Source organism: Alligator mississippiensis, chromosome 11 (genome assembly GCF_030867095.1).
Source record: "Alligator mississippiensis isolate rAllMis1 chromosome 11, rAllMis1, whole genome shotgun sequence".
NCBI classification, from domain to species: Eukaryota; Metazoa; Chordata; order Crocodylia; family Alligatoridae; genus Alligator; species Alligator mississippiensis.
This window is the reverse complement of record NC_081834.1, coordinates 28,434,512-28,451,587: the sequence shown is the minus strand read 5'-3', so window position 1 is coordinate 28,451,587 and position 17,076 is coordinate 28,434,512. Positions and strand designations below refer to the sequence as shown.

Here is a 17,076-nt window from a genome sequence, read left to right as displayed (position 1 = left end):
GGTCAGTTTTTTCTAGAGTACTGACTGTAGACATCTTTTGAGAAGTCTGGTTAAATGCTGGAAAGAAATCTGTTGTCTTAGGATAATAGGCATGTAGAGCTGGAAAGGATCTCAGGAGTCATCTAGTCTAACTGTCTGCTCAAGGCAGGATCATCCCTTTCTATACCACCTCAGTCAAGTGTTTCTCTTTGGAGAATGTGGCTCCATCTGGTCCTGAAGGTGTAACACAAGCACGTGTTTTAAGCCCAAATCTAGGCCATAGTCTGAGGACAAGCCATTTTCACCCCAAAAATCTTTGCAATGACCATTCTTTGTCTGCAGAAAGCAACTAATAAGTGATATAAGCAATGGGCATACATGAGCTGGGCTCCTTTAGCAACAGAGCTGCACCAGAGAAATTTATTGCTTGTGGCATGTTGTCAGAGTGAGACTAGGCTCGTTAATCAGAACTGAAACAAACAAGAAAACATTTTAATGAATTAAGAACAGCTCTCTCTGGAAACAAAGGGGGGCTTGAGGACAGGCTTAATACCCACAAATTCCCCCATGATGACATTCATGGCAACCTCTTTGCTAGGCCACCCCAGGGAAGAGGCTAATCGGAAACATCCGCTCTCTAACCCAAGGTCTCGGCAGGCAGACTGAAATGTCTCAGCACCTGCAGGGTTCCCGATCCTGCTTTTTCCAGCCCCAGGAAAATGTTAAAAAACTTTAAGTGCAGGCTCCCCTAGGCTGCAGTCATTTTGCATAAGATATGCAGCAAGCCACCTTCATTAGCACACATTACTGCAGGGAAGCCTGTTGTGCCCTGCTCTGGAGGGCTTTGTTTTAAATATAAATTAGGTAGATGTGTGAATTATGTTTGTGGCAGTGTGCAGGGTGTTTGTTTTGTATTGCATTCGCTCTGTAGCCATTGAGGAGACAGAACTGTGCCCAAGGAAGGCAGCTTCCTCCCTACACTGGAATATTTTAGTTTAAAATTCTTATCTGCCGCCTGTCCTCTCCTACATCTCGACCTGTCTTCTCCTCTCCTCCAGCAATCCTTCCTCCCCCTCTCCCCGTCTCTCTGTGGAGGTTGGTGATGTCTGGAAGTAGGTAGGCAAAGTGACACAAATGTGAGCTCAAAGCCAATTTGCAGCACCGGGTAAAGATCATGATGTATCTGGCTCAAACCAGTGAGACTCTACCCTGAGGAGCCTCAGCTGTCTCCGTCTTTGCTTTCCTCCTTCTCACTTGCTCCTTCTCCAGTGCAGCTGGAAGGATCATTCATAACAAACCATTCAATGAAACTCGCTCGTTATTCTGCTCATCAACAAATCGCAAAATTCTCCATTGTATTCATCATACAATGTTCACCCAGCTCTCCTCCTCCCGAGTTAAGTTTCTCTCAATGAATAGTAGTCACCAAAGAGGCATTTCGGCGGGGGGGAAGTCAGGTGAAGTTCTGTGCATTTGTTTTAGCCACAAAATGGCTAAAAGATTCTTTAAAGAGACCAAACATTTTGTAATACTTTACTGACAGGTGTCATTGTAAAAGTTGATGGCCTTTCAAAAAGGTTAAATAACCCCCAAATAAAATTAAAACTCTTGAATTTGGTCAAAAAGTGTCAGGTTACCCAAAGGTGAATAGTTTGGTATTGTTGAAAAATAAATAAAGTGTGTGCATGCAACACACACACACACACACAAAACCCAAACTATATTTTGATTTCTCAAGGTCTTAGTACTATGCCAAAAACAACCCCTGCCTCCCTTCCCCCCCCCCCCAAACAAACCCATTATTCAACCAGCTAAGATTGCAGATGCCTAGAATGAATAGTTCTTGACTTGCAGCAAGCTGGTGTATCATTCACTGCAAATATTCAAGTCATGGTAGGCTGCTTAGTAACATATGCCACACGGTATTTTTCTTTTCTTCTGACTGGATGATTTAGACAACTAACCAATAGTATCCAAAATTATATATGCGAGTGGAAAGTTGCTACTTGCTGTGTGAAATGTACACTATTTTTTTCAGTTATGAGATTAGGAGGGGAAAATATCAGTTTGAGAATATTTGTCTTTGTGGTTTGTTTTTCTACTAGTAACTTCACAAGTGAAGCTTGGGAAAAGTCAGTCCAGGCTAGGGAAAGAGTGAACACAATTAAAGGGGCTTCCTTTAGAAAATGGAATGAATGTTCAGATTTCTTACCATCTTTGATCTGTGCAATGCCCCAGCTTTTCACTTGGAAGAATTCATCTATACCTGCTTTCCATCCTCCTCTGGCTTGGCCTCCTATGAAGCTATCAAACCCTCTTTTGCACAGCATCCTGTACGTACTGAATGGGCTGGCTGTAAACTGGTTTGTATTTGTATAAATGCAGACTCCCAAGCTCATACAAGAACAAAGCATTCCATTACCCCCAGCTTTCTAGGATCTCACTGTATAAAACATGTAATCACCAGTAAGTCATAACTGGGCAATGAACAATAAGAAAACTAAATATGGGCAAATCAAAGTTAATAAACCAGTCAGGCAGATGCATCCCACTTTACTCGGCCCTGGTGAGACCACAGCTGGAGTAGTGTGCCCAGTATTGGGCCTCCCACTTCAAGAAGGATGTGGAAAAGCTTGAGAGAGTCCAGAAGAGAGCCACTCAGATGATCCAAGGCCTGGAAGGAAGGCCGAACGAGGAGAGGCTGAGGGACTTGGGACTCTGGAGAGAACGCTTGGGGGAACTTGGTGGCAGCCTACAACTTTGTAAGAGGGGCACATCAGGACCTGGGAGAACACCTGTTCACCAGAGCTTCCCAAGGGATAACAAGATCTAATGGCCATACGCTCCAGGAAGGCCAATTTAGACTGGATATAAGAAAAGAGTTCTTTATGGTGCGTGTGCCCAGGGTCTGGAACAAACTCCCCCCAGAGGTGGTGCAAGCACCTACTCTGGACTCCTTCAAAAAACTGCTGGATTTATTTCTTGCTGGGGTCTCTGAGGGGACCCAAGTGAGATAAGCAGTAGTAGAACAGAAACCAAGAGGAAGATGGACTCTCCACCATCCAGCCACAAATTGGTGGTCAGATGCATACAAATCAAAGCAGAAAGGTGTAACAGAAGCCAGTACTGAAGAAAAAGGATAAATTACACCAAATCTGCAAAGAAGCTTAGATAACAAGGAACATTCCCCTATGTAAAAATATATCCATGCCATCCAAACAAAACCATTGCCATAATAAGTCAGCTGCCGGGGGAGGGGGTGGGGGGGAAGGGGAAAATCAGAAGAAGAGTTACTACAGTCTTGTGCTAAGGACAGTAGGACTGATTCGCAGAAGGGCTGAGGCACCCTAACACTCACCTGAAGTCAGTCAGAGCAGGAGACACTCATTCTGAGTGAGACTCGGACCTCTTGAGAGAGCCTAGCTAGTCTGTTAAGTATGTGCTTCCCTTTACAAAGTGACAAAGATATTCCTGCAAGTCAAAAGCACAGATACAAATTCCCTGTGGAACTAGGCAAGGTGAAACAGGTGGGTGAGGGGGCATTTCCAAACACATCTTCAAGGAGCTTGCTACTCCAGGAGGGAAGTTCCCACACTCAGAGGAAGCTTAGGGGTGTGCAACAGGCTTGCCCTCCACAGCATCTGTTTGTGGCACCCCAAGGCACTACTCAGCCTGCCTCCAATTCTCTCCAGATCTCCCAATAACTTGTTCATCAGCCAGAATTCTGAACCAGTTTGTGGCGTGGAGGGTACAAGAAGGGGACAGGAAGGGGACAGATTTATTACAAGTTTCCCTTGCTTTATGCGGGTTCTGCATGTGTGAATGCGCTGTTATACGATGACCCTTTTTAGACCGAAATTCGTTATATGTGAGGTAAATTCACTCTTATGAGATTGGTGTGGTGGAAGCCCACAATCAGCTGTTTTGTGCAGTACATTGTGAGAGTGATGCACACCAAAATATACCTGTGTGGATCTGCGCTCCTTGCTCATTGCCTGTGATATGCGTTTCTGTAGTTGCCATCCCCATTATGATAGTGCCCTATGCTTGCATGTATGTCTACTCTTGGCGAGTACCAGAATGGTCTTGTAAAAGTGGTGGAAGTGGGCCTGGGGGTAGGCACAGTTGAGGTCTTGGAACATATCCTTATTTGTTACATTGCAAAGTGGATTCCCTTGATGTGAATTCAAGTTATGCACTGTTTTCCAGGAACGCGTGTACAGCATAAAACAAGGAAAACCTGTATATCCTTACAAAGTGCCCTCTCTTTGGCCTTTTGGGACCTCTACTTCCCTCCTGGGCTGTCAGGTCACCCCCTCAGCTTCCACCACCTTCCAGACCATGGCAACCCAAGCCTCCAGTGAGGGTGCACAGAGCACCCAACAATACAAAATACAACCAAGAACAACTCTCACCCTGCCTGAGCTCAGTGCCCCATGGACTCCTCACCCCTCCAGGCTCTGCAAAGTGCTGAGAGAGCAGGTCCCCCAACTTCACCTGGACTCAGGTGAGACTTTTAAAGCAAGGCACCTCTGCCAGACTTACCCTGCCCAAGCCAGGCCCTCTTCCCCCTTAGTTCATGCTTGACACCCGAGCCCTTCCCCAGGTGTTACAGCTCAGGGCTGCTGTGGGCTCCATCTACTTTGTCAAGGAGCGTTTCTGCTCTTCCTGCCTCTGGAAACCACAGTCCCAGAAGGAGAGCTGCCTCCGAGTTTCTTTGCTGGGCTAGATAGATACTGTCCTTTTGTTTACCTGGATCATTATTCTGGGGACTGTGTCTGCTTGAGCAAGCAGAGGCCACCAATAAAGAGACCGCAAGGTCACAGAACAAAATCCCAGGCTCCTGCCTACTGCTGTGTCCCTAATGGCAGGTTAAATCAGAGCATAGACTCAGTAGTGAGGTACATAGCCATGAAACTCATTGATCATGTCTGCAACGTATGAGAAGCCTCCCAGCTGTGCCTATTTATCAGGAGTCCTATCCCCGAATGCTTAGGGGCTACTGTAACACCTGGAAGGCAGGTTCTCTTTGAGATGGCACTCTCTTTGGTTCCTCGAAAGTCCTAGCCAGAAACACGGTAGGCATGCAGCGTGAGCATTACACCTGCCAGCGGCAGAGACAGAGGCAAGGATTAGTAAAAAAAAAGAGAAAGCCCAACTGAAGGACCCAGGAGCAGACATTATTTTTGTTGGGCTAGTTTCCAAAAGTCTCAATCAAGAACAGGACCCCAGCACACCGAGACCATTGCTAATCAGCTCTCAGAATGGAAGCAAAGGGAAGAGTAAAAATGCTTGCCAATATACAGACATTTTTGCCTGTGGAGAACCCAAGAGACATGTGGGTTCCCCCATGAGGCCTACGTCTACAACTTGGGTCCAGGGCACAGCACACCGTGTGAGCAGCAGCCAACTGAAGCTGTCAGACATCGTGGAAGAAAAAGAGGTGGCTGCCAATATCATCCTCCCCCACCTCCTCTTTTCACCATTTTCCCTCCACACACTTCAGGCACATTGTGGACACAACCAGGGCTAAGACCAAGCCCCTTCACAGCTCCAACAGAAGAATTTAAGCAGCACTAGCTGTTTTCCCTTTCCTCTTCCCACACCTCTCTCTGCACCTCCTCCACATGTCCCTGTAGATTTAACATGTGACACTTTCAGAGCACAGCTCTCTCCCCCCCCCCCCCAAGTCTTTGATGCTGCAGCAGGGGACTTTACAGCCAAGCAAGGGAAACTGCTGGAAATAAGACTACTTTTCTTTTCCTTTATTGCTTCCAATCCATCAGGGCACCTGCACCCTTCCCTCTGTCTGATGCGGCATGCTGCCCTAGTCCCAGTGGTCTGACAACACTTGATTTTCTTGTGCTAATTTAGCAAGCTCTGAAAGCAACTAAGGTTTGTTTTGAATCAGTGGCAAGCCAAGGATCCTGTGTGTTCTGCAGCTCCAAAATCCACTTCTTTCAACATACCCCTTTATTTTCATTCCCTCCTGTGCCTCCCTGGGTAGCAAAGGTCCCTAGCTGACCCCACCAAGCTGTCCGCCTCCTTCAACAAGAATTTCTCCAGTACCTATAAAAGGTGCCAGTAAGCCTGCGGCACAGTGACAGTTCAGGAACTATGCAACATTAATTGAATTACATTGAAAATTAACCCTCCCCCCTGCTGATTGGAGTATTTATCCTCAGAGTTAATTCAGAAGAAATTTCCATTTTGCTGCCTACCTGAGTCTGCCACAGAATTTCCATCTGCTGCAGAATCCTGTTTCCACAGGAGGCGAGGCTGGCTTGACACCAAGTGCATGAGGCTTAAGTTACACAGCACTGCCATCAGTGAAGCTACGTCCTCATGGAGCAGGCAGCAAAAGGACTCCTTGTTCTTCCCGGGTACATTGAGAAGAGCCTGTCTCCTGTGGGGAGTTGACAGCTGTTTCTGTGATAGGTTCTTCTAGCTGGAGCTGATCTAAGGAATTCTGCAAGAGTGCACCAAGGGAGAGCAGGTCTGTTCGACTGGCATTGCCTTCCAGTGGGAGTCCCTCACAGCAGGGGGTGGAAAAAGCACTAGCTTTCAGGTGCCAGGCAAACCTCTTCCAGCAGGGGCACTGTAAGGACTGAGGTAGGGGCAAGGGGCTGTTGGTGAGCTTAAAGCTGTGACAATCCCAACATCCCTCTCAGCACAAGTTCTTTTAGTGACTAAGAAAAACTGCAGCACAGTGCAAGCTAAAACCCTGCTTTCAATAGCATTTCCTAAATTAAACAATAAACAAGAAGCCGTTTCAGATTTGCCTTACGTTGCAGTTCCTTATTAATCCCCACAGTAAACACAAAGGAAAAAAACAATTAACCTAAGAGGGATGCTTTCTGTTTAAAGATACAAATTGATACTAAAGCTAGAGTCAGGCAATTGGAGCTCAGGCAAGTGCTTCTCAGAAGCAATAAGGACCAGACCACATGGCCTGGCAAGAAAAGAGAGGAGCTGGGCCTAGCTAGGACTCGTGCCAGGAATATCCAGGAACCTATAAACCTCCTGAGATACCACCCATTTCACAAGCCAACTGACTAATAGAGTAAACTGGCCCCTGTACAAACACATTGCTTCCAGTCAGGGAAAGCTAGAGAAGCTCACCGAAAGGAGAACCAACCACCAGGGGAGTCCCAGATCCTCCAATCTAAGCCTAGAATGCTAGCCAAGGAGATGGCTTCCATCCGAAGGCAGCAAACTGCTTCCAGTCTCCACATATACAAAGACCTGAACCATCACATGGCCTGGGGAGCCTCTTGCTTTCCCTCCCATATGGAACAGGGAGGATGATGGGGAAAGAAGTGGCTGCACAGAGACATTTAGAAAGAGAGACAATTGGGTAATAGGCAGGAGAATATGGCAGTATGAGTGCACGAGCACTGATCTTCCGTTGCCAGAGGGATGAGTAACACTTTGCAGTACAGGGGAGGGCCTGGGGAAGGGAGAAAAACCCTGAAAACATCCACAGCTGCAATTAACAACACAAAAGCTATGTAAAGGGATAATGAAACTCCAGCTTTTGGGGTTAAGCCAATCTGTGGTAGAGATCAAGGAGAGGTCCATGGGAAGCAGTTTAAGCTGTCTCTGCCTATCGAACCATCCAGTTCTGGCCACAGAAGACAGGACCTCAGCTCAGATCCAGTCTAGGAATTCCCGTTCCTTTGTTGAGGGAGGAGGAGGGTGGACTCTCCCTTTCTCTGTTATGATCAAGCAGGAGCTCCGGTGGGTACAGTGTTCAAGAGAGATCACATCTCCAGAGAGAGGAACTGATGCCCCTTTTCTCTCTGTAGTCTTTTATACAGTGACATGACAGTAGCAGAGGGAAGGAGAACTGCTGGGGCCAACCCTGAGGAAAGGATTACTTGGCCTGCCTGAGTTAACAGCCAGTGTGACTGAAGTGCACCAGCAAACACCAGGGTCGGGGGTTAGGGAAGAAAGGCAGCTCAATGAACGAAGGGGAGGGTGGGGTGAGAAAAGGAGGAGTCTTTCCTCCAGCTTTCGGCTGCCACCATTTTTTTCATTGAAGGTGTGACCTACTGGTTTTAGCATTGGGTTGGGAGACTGTGGCTCTACTCCAACCTCTCCCACCAAGTTGCTGGTCTTGGCAAGCTGCTTCCCCCCCCACCAGTGCCTATTGAGAGAGCAAGCTGTTTGTGGGAAATAACATTTCTTCCCATGTGTCCATACAGCATCTAGCACAAAGAACAAACAAGTGCAGAACATTCCTGCGGGGAGGGGTATGAGCCACAAAGTCATGGAATATTTGCATGAAAAGTTTCACTCTGGCTGATTTCTACAAATCATGTAATGCCAGTTATGTTAAAAATCACTTCCACAGTACAGAGATGCCTCTTTGCAATGGCATCACTGAAGTATCTATACCAAAGGCACCAGCTGCTTATAAAACAAATAGTGGCAATGGTGCAGAAGAGAAATGGACAATAGTTTATTCCAGGCTCTCAGGGCAGTTCATGAATGGCTGCACAGAAATTCATCATGGGGCCCAAATCCTGTAGCCCACCAGCAAGTCATTTCTCATACACAAAGAGAGTCCCTGTTCCCTCCCTCCCCTTCACATGCACAAATATAGTTTATTCATGATCACACTTTCCCAGGATGACAACTAACCCTTCTACCCCAAAGGATCCCATAGTGCTGTCAACGTAGGAATACAGGGAGATCACCATCCCAAGGCCAGAAACAAGGCATTTCTGCAATGCAAACCACCCTGCAGTGAAACACAGTCACTGTTTAAGTGAAAAAACAAAACAATGGGAGTTTTGTCATTGACTTCAGAAGGAGCAGGATCAGACCTGCAGAGTGCATGTCAAGATTGCACCACAGGCCAGAAAGTGAAGGACAATGCTGCAGGCAGCACAAGGTATTTCTGGGAGCTAGAATGCATTCACTCATGCTGGAATGGCTCCAAGACACTTGGACTAACACCCCTGTCTGTATGACAGACACCATGGGAAGTTGTTTTAATAAGAATTGGTCATTTGAGGGCTTTGAATCTCAGCTGGCAAGTTCCCTTTCTCCTTTCTCCAAGCTGCCTCCTGCACAGTGCACCCAGCTAATTAATTAAGGAGCACAATTCAATCAGTCAGACAATCCCATTTCAGCAAAATGCTTTTAAGGGATAATGCCTTTAAACTACAGATGGGCTTAACCAAACAGTCACATTCAAATGCTCTGGAGTGTTGGGTCAGTTCCATCTCTGAATTCAGCTCCAGGTCTGAATTTCACAAGTAGCACCTGTTATCAAATGCGGCAAGTAAAGCCTCTGACCCAAACCCACCTACAGACTTTGAAGCTCATGCGTATAGGATCTAAACGTTACCCCTAAAGCCCCTGGCTACTTTGAAGACAATTTAACTCTCACCCTAGCTTTGAATCTGACCCCATGTGTGGCCAATAACTCCTATAGAGGCAGCTCTGCTGGCAATGTTCTGGGGAAGAGGGCAGTCCATGGTGGCCTTGGCCAAATGTGAACTGCTGCTCACCTTACATGCACAAGCCCAAAGCTGGAGTGAGGCCATTGCAGTCAAAAGACTGGCTTTTTCAGACAACTGTATTATGGTATCAGTCTCTTTTCATTCTTTGTAGGAGATGAAGAAGGGACTACAGGGGCCAATCTCCTGATCTCCCTTATCCTCAAGGGATATGGTTCTATGTTCCAGCCCCCTTTCCCTTCTCCTTCATCCTTTGTGCACCTTCATTACCACAAACCTTCATGCTTCATATCAGAGAAGAATGTATTAGTCAGAACTGGGACTGAGCATTCAAGCCAGGCCTGTTTCAGTTCAGTCAGGAGCCACTTTATGAAGAACAGGTCTGGATCCTGGATTGGATTTGAACAAACAAGAGTTCTCAGTGCTCTGATGTGCATAGATTTGGAGGCTTGTTTCAGGCCCATCTTTAATGATTAGCAATTTGCATTTCCTGACTTCAGCTGAACAGAAATTCAACTCCCACCTCTGCCCTCTTAGCTTAGAAAAGGACAGTAGCTCCTCTCAGGACAGGGAAAGGCGAGTTTGAGAAGGGGAGAAAGTAAATATGTGGATGAATCTCATTCTCTCTCTAGATCTGAGCAGGTTCTGTTTGTTAGCCTTGCAAACTAACAGAAACTGCTAGGAGTAGGAGGGGGGTTAAAGCAACAGGGTGGCAGGAAAACCAACACTTTCCTGTTGCCAGGCTAATCTCTGCTGATAGAAGAGTTGTTCCCAGCCATGCAGACAGATTAAATCTCCTCTTCAAGATGAATGTGGTGAAGTTCAACCCCTTGCAGCCCCACAGTCACGCATCACCCATGTGGGCTGAAATTATAAGATTTGGGGCTCTTTGACAACTGCAGTGGCCTCAATCAACCCGCTCATTTAATTCTTAATCTGCCACTACCTTCAGATTGTAGACATGTAAATGAATTTATTCAGCATGCCACCTTCTACCTCTGTCAGCCCCTGCCATCCCAGCCAGATAAAAGGAGCTTTTTTTAGTTATTCTGGTTCCAAGGTCCAATCTAGATCAGAACCAGGCATCTTACTGTGAGCTCAGCTTGCTTCCCGAGCCATGCACGGCAATGTTATTAAAAATAAATAGGACTTTGAAATGTGCACATTTCAAATTCATCTTATTATAAGGAATGCAAAATCAAAGGGCAAGCCCAGTTCAGCTCCGACTAGCATTTCTGAACACTTGGATGTCATCCTTCTTTCTTTCTGGTCACCTGGGAGTCCAATGTCAATACTGCTTTAACAGCCAGAAGAACTCTTTCCCTAATATTTAAGCAAATGTTTAATGCATAGAGTGTGAAGGTGGCATTTCTGATTGCCATACTAATACCCAAGCAGGATGGTGACAGGTTTATAGCCTTCAACATTCATTGCTTCTTCTTCAGAAGAGTTACAAAAGCTGATGCTTCCTGACAACACTGCACTGTATTACAAATGTTTTTCCAGCTGAAGATCTGCTGCTGGTTGACCCCAGTGAAACTGCATGGCTTTCCACTGCTGCACAGTTCTGATGCTGACTGACAAAAATGGCTTATTTTGTGATTTATTAAGCCTACGCTGGGTTAATTTTGTCTACAAGCAGTGAGGATAAGCCATTGGATTTGCGGATATTTTCAGGATTGTAGTTTTAACTTTTGTCAAAAACGCTTATGCCTTGATCTAAAGCCCAACAAAGAGAATATACATCAAAATAAATTCGTGTTGCTTGCAATTTCAAAACACTGAAGTGGACAAAAAAAGCAAAGAAAAGAAAAGAGAGGGAAAAAAAAAAAAGTCAGCACAGCCACCATTCATTCCTGATCCAGGATGTGCTGCACCAGTTTGACATTTACATCACAAGCTCATGTGGCATGTTGGCAAATTGGACTGGAACCTCTTTGAGTCAGGAGATGAAATGTCAATCTGTTATTTCAGGGCCCTTTAGCATCCTGAAGGAACATGGAATGGCCCCTGGAAATTGGACAGTCCTGAAAGGATTAGGATTGTTGGTAGCTCCAGACAAAAATATGGGCTACCTTTGCTTCCTGGCTACTCTTAGTCCCAAATATCTTCATTTGCTCCCATCTGGAGAAGTTTTTTTCTTGATGCTCTCTTTCAGAAGACTCTGAGGTAGTTTCTCCTTTCAGAAGTAGCAACTCTTTCCTTGCAGTCTCTGCACCCATGGTACCCAACAATACTGACATGTTGCCTTAGCTCCCACTGCTGATGAAAAGCTTGCTGGATAATTGCCAACACCTCATATATCAGCAATGGCCATTGCCTCCCAAGTCAATGTTCTTTTGTTTAAGAGATTGATTACTTGACCTGATGCACTTTTCTTGGCTTAATACATGCAACTGTCCATCATGAGGCCAGTGCTCCATAATAGCATGGGTTAAACCCACAGCAAATTGCTCACAGTTAATATTTAGGGGGAGAAGGATCTACTCTACGCTCCTACACATGGGAATTTCACCATCCTTCCTCAGGACACTGTTCCAGCCAGCCCTGTTAGGTCTAGAAGATTTTCCTACTCCTCTGCCCCAGATGCAGTACTCTTTATTCTTCACAAATCTCCATGCCCAGCTGTCCCTGTCAAAGACCACAGTATGGTCAAGCAGTCTACTCATATGGCCTACCTCAAGGCAGAACAATGGACAGCGCAAAAAGCCTCCCATTAGGTTGCTTTATAGCCCCTGATGAGTTAATTCATATGAATGAGCATTGTTCCTTTAACAGAAAAATTCAAGTTGGTGCTACTTGGGTATGAGTCTCACAGCCTGGGAAGTAGCCAGTATCCATCCTATGGCAGCTATTTACCACTGAAACCACAGGACTCTCAGCCACAATGGTAAGTGATACAGGTATTCCTCACTTGATATCATCTTATTATTACGTTGCTGATCTATTAGGGAATATACTCGCTTAAAGTCACGCAATGTTCGCTTTTAACATTGTTTGGCCACTGCCAGCTAGCAGGTAACTACTGTGACATAATTGGACTTGCTTAATGTCACATTTTTCAAGAATATAACTACAATGTTAAGCGAGGGGTAGCTGCACTTGTACAGGAAACAAAGCTTCCCAGACCACAAACAGGGAACAAGTCAGGATGAGCGTATACCTCAGCAGCAGGAAAGCACGAGGCAAATCCCACCTGACCCTTGGATTAGATTCCATCCAAAGAAGGTCATGAGTAGAATTTGTGCTTTATTCCAAGCTCTTATGATGCCTGTAATGGAAGTGGCCTCCTGGGCTGAAGGCATAGAGGTAAGAAAGGAACCCTTGGAAAGCTTTGGTAGAAAGAGCTTCAAAAATCTTATTTACATTTTGGATAGTAATCCAAATCCTCCATTTTAGTTAAGAAGAAAAAATGTCCATAAATTCCACCCTGTGGTAGCAGGACCCAAGCATGGGCTGTTTTCACCGACTCAGCAAGGGGAGAGCCACCTCAAACTAGCCAGCGTGTTAGGATATGCACCTAAACATCTGATCATTTCTCTGAACCTTAGGCTTTGGTGTAAGAAACATGTCAGAAGGTAACACAAAGAAAGGAATCCTCAGTTGCAGCATCACCACCTCCCTGTTCCAAGGCTGTTGACATCACAGCTGGGTTTTGGACAGCAGAGTGGAGAAAGCCCACTGCTTCTATGCAAGATGGGGTTGGATCCCACTGTAGATGCATGCTCTACAGAAACCCAACAGTTATGTCTCCATGCAGTCAACTCCCACTGCACTTTCGATATACAGCACTATCTTTTCCACAGCCTGGAGGGGTCCTTCCTTTTCTTTCTTGTATCCTTAAACAAAGTATTTAGCAGAATTTTGCAGATTCCTTGGAATCTGACAGGGCTATGCCATGAGTGCTTCTGTTATGGCCTTAAACTCTTGAATCCTGGGCTTCCAGCCACTTGCCCCAGCAGCCACACCACTGGAGCAGGGTCATGGAGGGGTGGGTGCTAGCTGCCTTTAAGCATCAACTCCATGCTCTGGCCCATTGTCCCAACAGGAATGCAGCTTCCTCATGGCAGCCATGCTGAAACATTCCAGCTGGGCTTGCTTTGAACAGGGGCCTCCATATGTATTTTTAATAAAGGTGGCCATTCAGGTCACCCACAGGAAGAACCTGCTGGGCAGGCATGCGCCATGAAAGGAACTTATTGTAATACCATTATTAAGCTGTTTCTTTGGGAGCCTTCTTCAGACCTGTCCATCTCCCAGATCATAAAGCAGCGCTTATAATAGAGAACTCCACTTGGTTTCCACTCAGCAACACACTGAAAATAGACCCAGCTTGATGTCACTCTGTTCCTAAAAATCCAGCAGGAATAGAATTGAAACTGTCTCTTTAAAGTATCTATTCCCTGTCCCTACCAAGGAAGAAACATGAATGAAAAATGCAGAATGATTCAAAGCACATCTGGAGGAGCACTGAAATAGTTTTACCTCTTTTTTTCTTATTATGTTACCCCAGACATATTCATTATGCTCTCAGGCCACAGAGACCTAATTCCAGTGTAACTGTATCATCATCTTGGGGTTGTACCGTTGGTGAGCAGCTCGCGGCTGGGGGGGGGGGGGGGGGGGGGGGGGGGGGCACTTCTAATAGCTAATCCAGATCAGACTCTAGAGCCTAATGAGTGGGGTGCAGCTGGGATGGGGGAAGGGCATTGTGAGGAAACAGATGTTGTGCACGTTCCAACAATACCATTGGAGCAGAAGCTGGAAGGTCCCTTATGAGCCCAGAGCTGGTCCGCGGCAGCCATTTGGAATGGCAAGCATCTCCCAGTAGTGGGAGTTGAGCCTAAATTCACATAGCTCCTATCCACAGAGCATCTATAAAGTGTCCCATAAAAGGAAAAAATATAGCTCTTGAGCAAGTACTAAAGCCAACAAGCTAGAGGTTCCCTGGAAGATGCCTCCAGACTGCTCGGTTCCTGGAGGACACCAACCAACCCTTCAGACATCCTGAACAATGCAGCTTTAAGACTCCCTCAGGAGCCAGCTCTATTACTCAGCCTTAAAAGATCCGGTACAAGGGAGCATCAAGGGAATAATACACCTGGAAATCCCAGTCCATTTGGAGAGAGCATGGCTGTGAATTCTGCTTATTGATCAGAGCTCCTAAAGATACACCCCTGGGCAAGGGGTAGCAGAGGGTGCCCCAACCAATCCCAAAGCTCTCAGCCTCTGAACCACCAGAGAAGACCCTAAACTCTTTAACATCCAATCCTCCTTGGAGAAGGTCTTAGAGGCAACCAACTTGCAGTGACTATAGCAAAGGAAAAGGAGCAACCCGTCTCTCCAGCAACACAGGTTTGTTCAGTCACAACACGTAAATTCTGGATTTGTCTGAATCTTGGATTTTCTGCAATCCAGTATGAGCCCATCACAAAAGCCACCAGTTAAAGCAGGCAGCTGTTCTCAGCCTCATTTCCTGGGCATGAAAATGTCCTGTTATTTTGTACTTGCCAAGCTCTTTGTCCTGGTGGATTTATACTGAGCTGATACTTGAGGATAATTTAGCTGATACAAGAGGCAGAGCCCTGGGGTCATTAGATCATCAAGTTGGTACCACACTCCCATGCAAACCACGTGACTCCTTAGAAAAATGAGACAAGACCTTCATTTCTCCACAGCATCATGAAGAAGCTGCAATTTTGCCCATAGAGAAAGGCACTGGGCTGGTCAAAACAAGATGTGTGTCGACACCTTCCCTTTGCAGGGGGTTTTCTAGCAGCAGGGGCAGTCTTGCAGTTAACACATTATGCTGAGAGGCAATCCCTCTTGTTTCAAACCTGCCTTCCTCCACAGGCTTCTTTATAACCCTAGGGAAGTTTCTTTTCAAATTGGCAGTGATGAAATGGGGAAAAATAGTGCTCCACTTCTCTGGCTCATCCAGGTAGATTGTACGCTCCCCAAGGCACGGGCTCCTTCCGATTCTCGGTGTGGACAGTGCCTGGCACAGCAGAGCCCCCAGCTGTGCCAAGAGCCACCTTAGCATAGATGACAGTAACACACACGCTTCTTTCGGGTCCACACCACCTGGCAGCTGCACCTTCAAGCTGCCGGGGGGCCAAATCCAACCAAGAGCACCCTTTCATCTGTTGCCTCCACAAACTGGCCCCAAGTCAACTTGAAAGGGACCCCGGTTAGCCCAGGAGCAGGGGGAGAGGGGAGGGAGGCTGTGGCCGGTTAGGCTGCTCCCCCGCTGGGCGAAGCCCTGCCAGCAGCTGCCTGCGCACGGACCGGGGCTGGGCTGGGCTGGGCTGGGCGGCGGGGTTTGGAGGCTGGCTCCGTCCTCCCGGGCGCATGTCCTGGGGCCAGGCAGGGAGGACACCGCGCACCTCCCCCGGGCCGGGCCGGGCCGGCTGCCTGGGCACAGACACGCCCGGGAGAGGCAGCTGCGGCTCCAGCCAGGCTGCGCGCCCGGGCCCCACGGGGCTGCCCCACTCCACAGGGAGCGGCTCCCCCGGCCCCGGCCCCGCGGGGAGTGGCTGGGACCCGGGGGCGCACCCCGGCTGGCGGTGCCCGTGCCCGGCGGACTCACCCGTGCTGCTCCGACGCGCCGCGGCTGCCGCCGGCCAGCATCACCTGCGCTCGGAGCGGAGCGGAGCGGAGCGGGAGCGGCGGTCCCGGCTCGGAGCTGCGGGGAGGGCTGGCTCGGCCGCGCCGCGGGCTCGGGCGCTGCTCAGTCCCCGCTGCGCCCGCCCGGCCGGCGCATCCCCGGGCAAGCCGAGCCCCCGCGCCCCGCGGTGCCGCCTCCGCCGCCGCCGCCTCGCATCGGGGGCCGGCGGGAGAGCAGGTGCCGAGCCGAGCCGGTCCTCCCGCCCGCCCGGTCCCCGCGCTGCTGCTGCCGCCGCCGCCGCCGCTCCGCCAGCCCCGGTGCAAATCCCCGCACAGCCGCGCTCCGGCGCCGAGGTCCGATCCTGGGCGGGCGGGCTTTAAAGAGATGGCGCCCGCAGCGCGCAGCCGCCGCCTGCCCGGGCAGCTCCCCCGGCCTCGCCCGCCGCTCCTGCCCTCGCTCCCGGGGGCTAAGGGGCGCCAGGGGGAGCGGGGGCAGCTCCGGCCGGGGCCTGGCTCCACACTTGCCACGTGCCAGGGGTGCCACAGCCTCAGCCAGGGCCGGGGGCATGCATCAAGCCCCGGGGTGAAGGCCCGCGCTGCGGTCCGGAGCAGCATCAGAGGGCCCCCCCTGAAGGGAAGGGCCTGGGAGGCCTGGGTGTAAATGGAGGCAGGAGTTTCCCCAAATCCGGACTGGGGGACCCTGGACAAGGGCAGGGTTAAGTGGAGGGTAGCACAGGGAGAAAGGGAAGGGGCCAGGTCCCTGGAGGAGCGAGGGCCTGTGCGCCACCTGTCCCTTCCGTGAGGAAAAGGGCCAGGTTTACCACAGCTGGGTTTTGAACAGACTTCCCTCCTCCCCCCAAAAGCTAGCGTGACACTTTGGCCCCATCGAAAGAAACGGCAGCTATCCTATTGACTTAAGTGGGCTGGGAGTGCCTCAAGGCATTCATTCAGAGGCTCCTTATCTCAGGCCAAGCCTCTAGAGCAGAGGAAACCCACGAAGCCGAGTATGGCAGGCAGAAGG

The 17,076-nt window shown here is 48.6% G+C and overlaps 1 protein-coding gene across 11 annotated transcripts in view; it reads right to left on the bottom strand.

Moving 5' to 3' along the window:
• LINGO1 (leucine rich repeat and Ig domain containing 1) overlaps positions 1–16,429 on the bottom strand; it is a 512,521-nt gene extending 496,092 nt beyond the window's left edge. For 7 of the 11 annotated variants that reach the window (XM_019477618.2, XM_059714748.1, XM_014606109.3 and 4 more), the window contains exon 1: positions 16,039–16,193. The gene's annotated coding sequence lies outside the window, so the exon portion shown is untranslated. Of the gene's footprint in view, positions 1–6,200; positions 6,292–16,038 lie in introns of those variants that run through there. The other 4 variants (XR_009455599.1, XR_002087062.2, XR_002087061.2 and 1 more) reach the window with 3 other exon arrangements.
• Between the last annotated feature and the right edge of the window lie 647 nt (positions 16,430–17,076).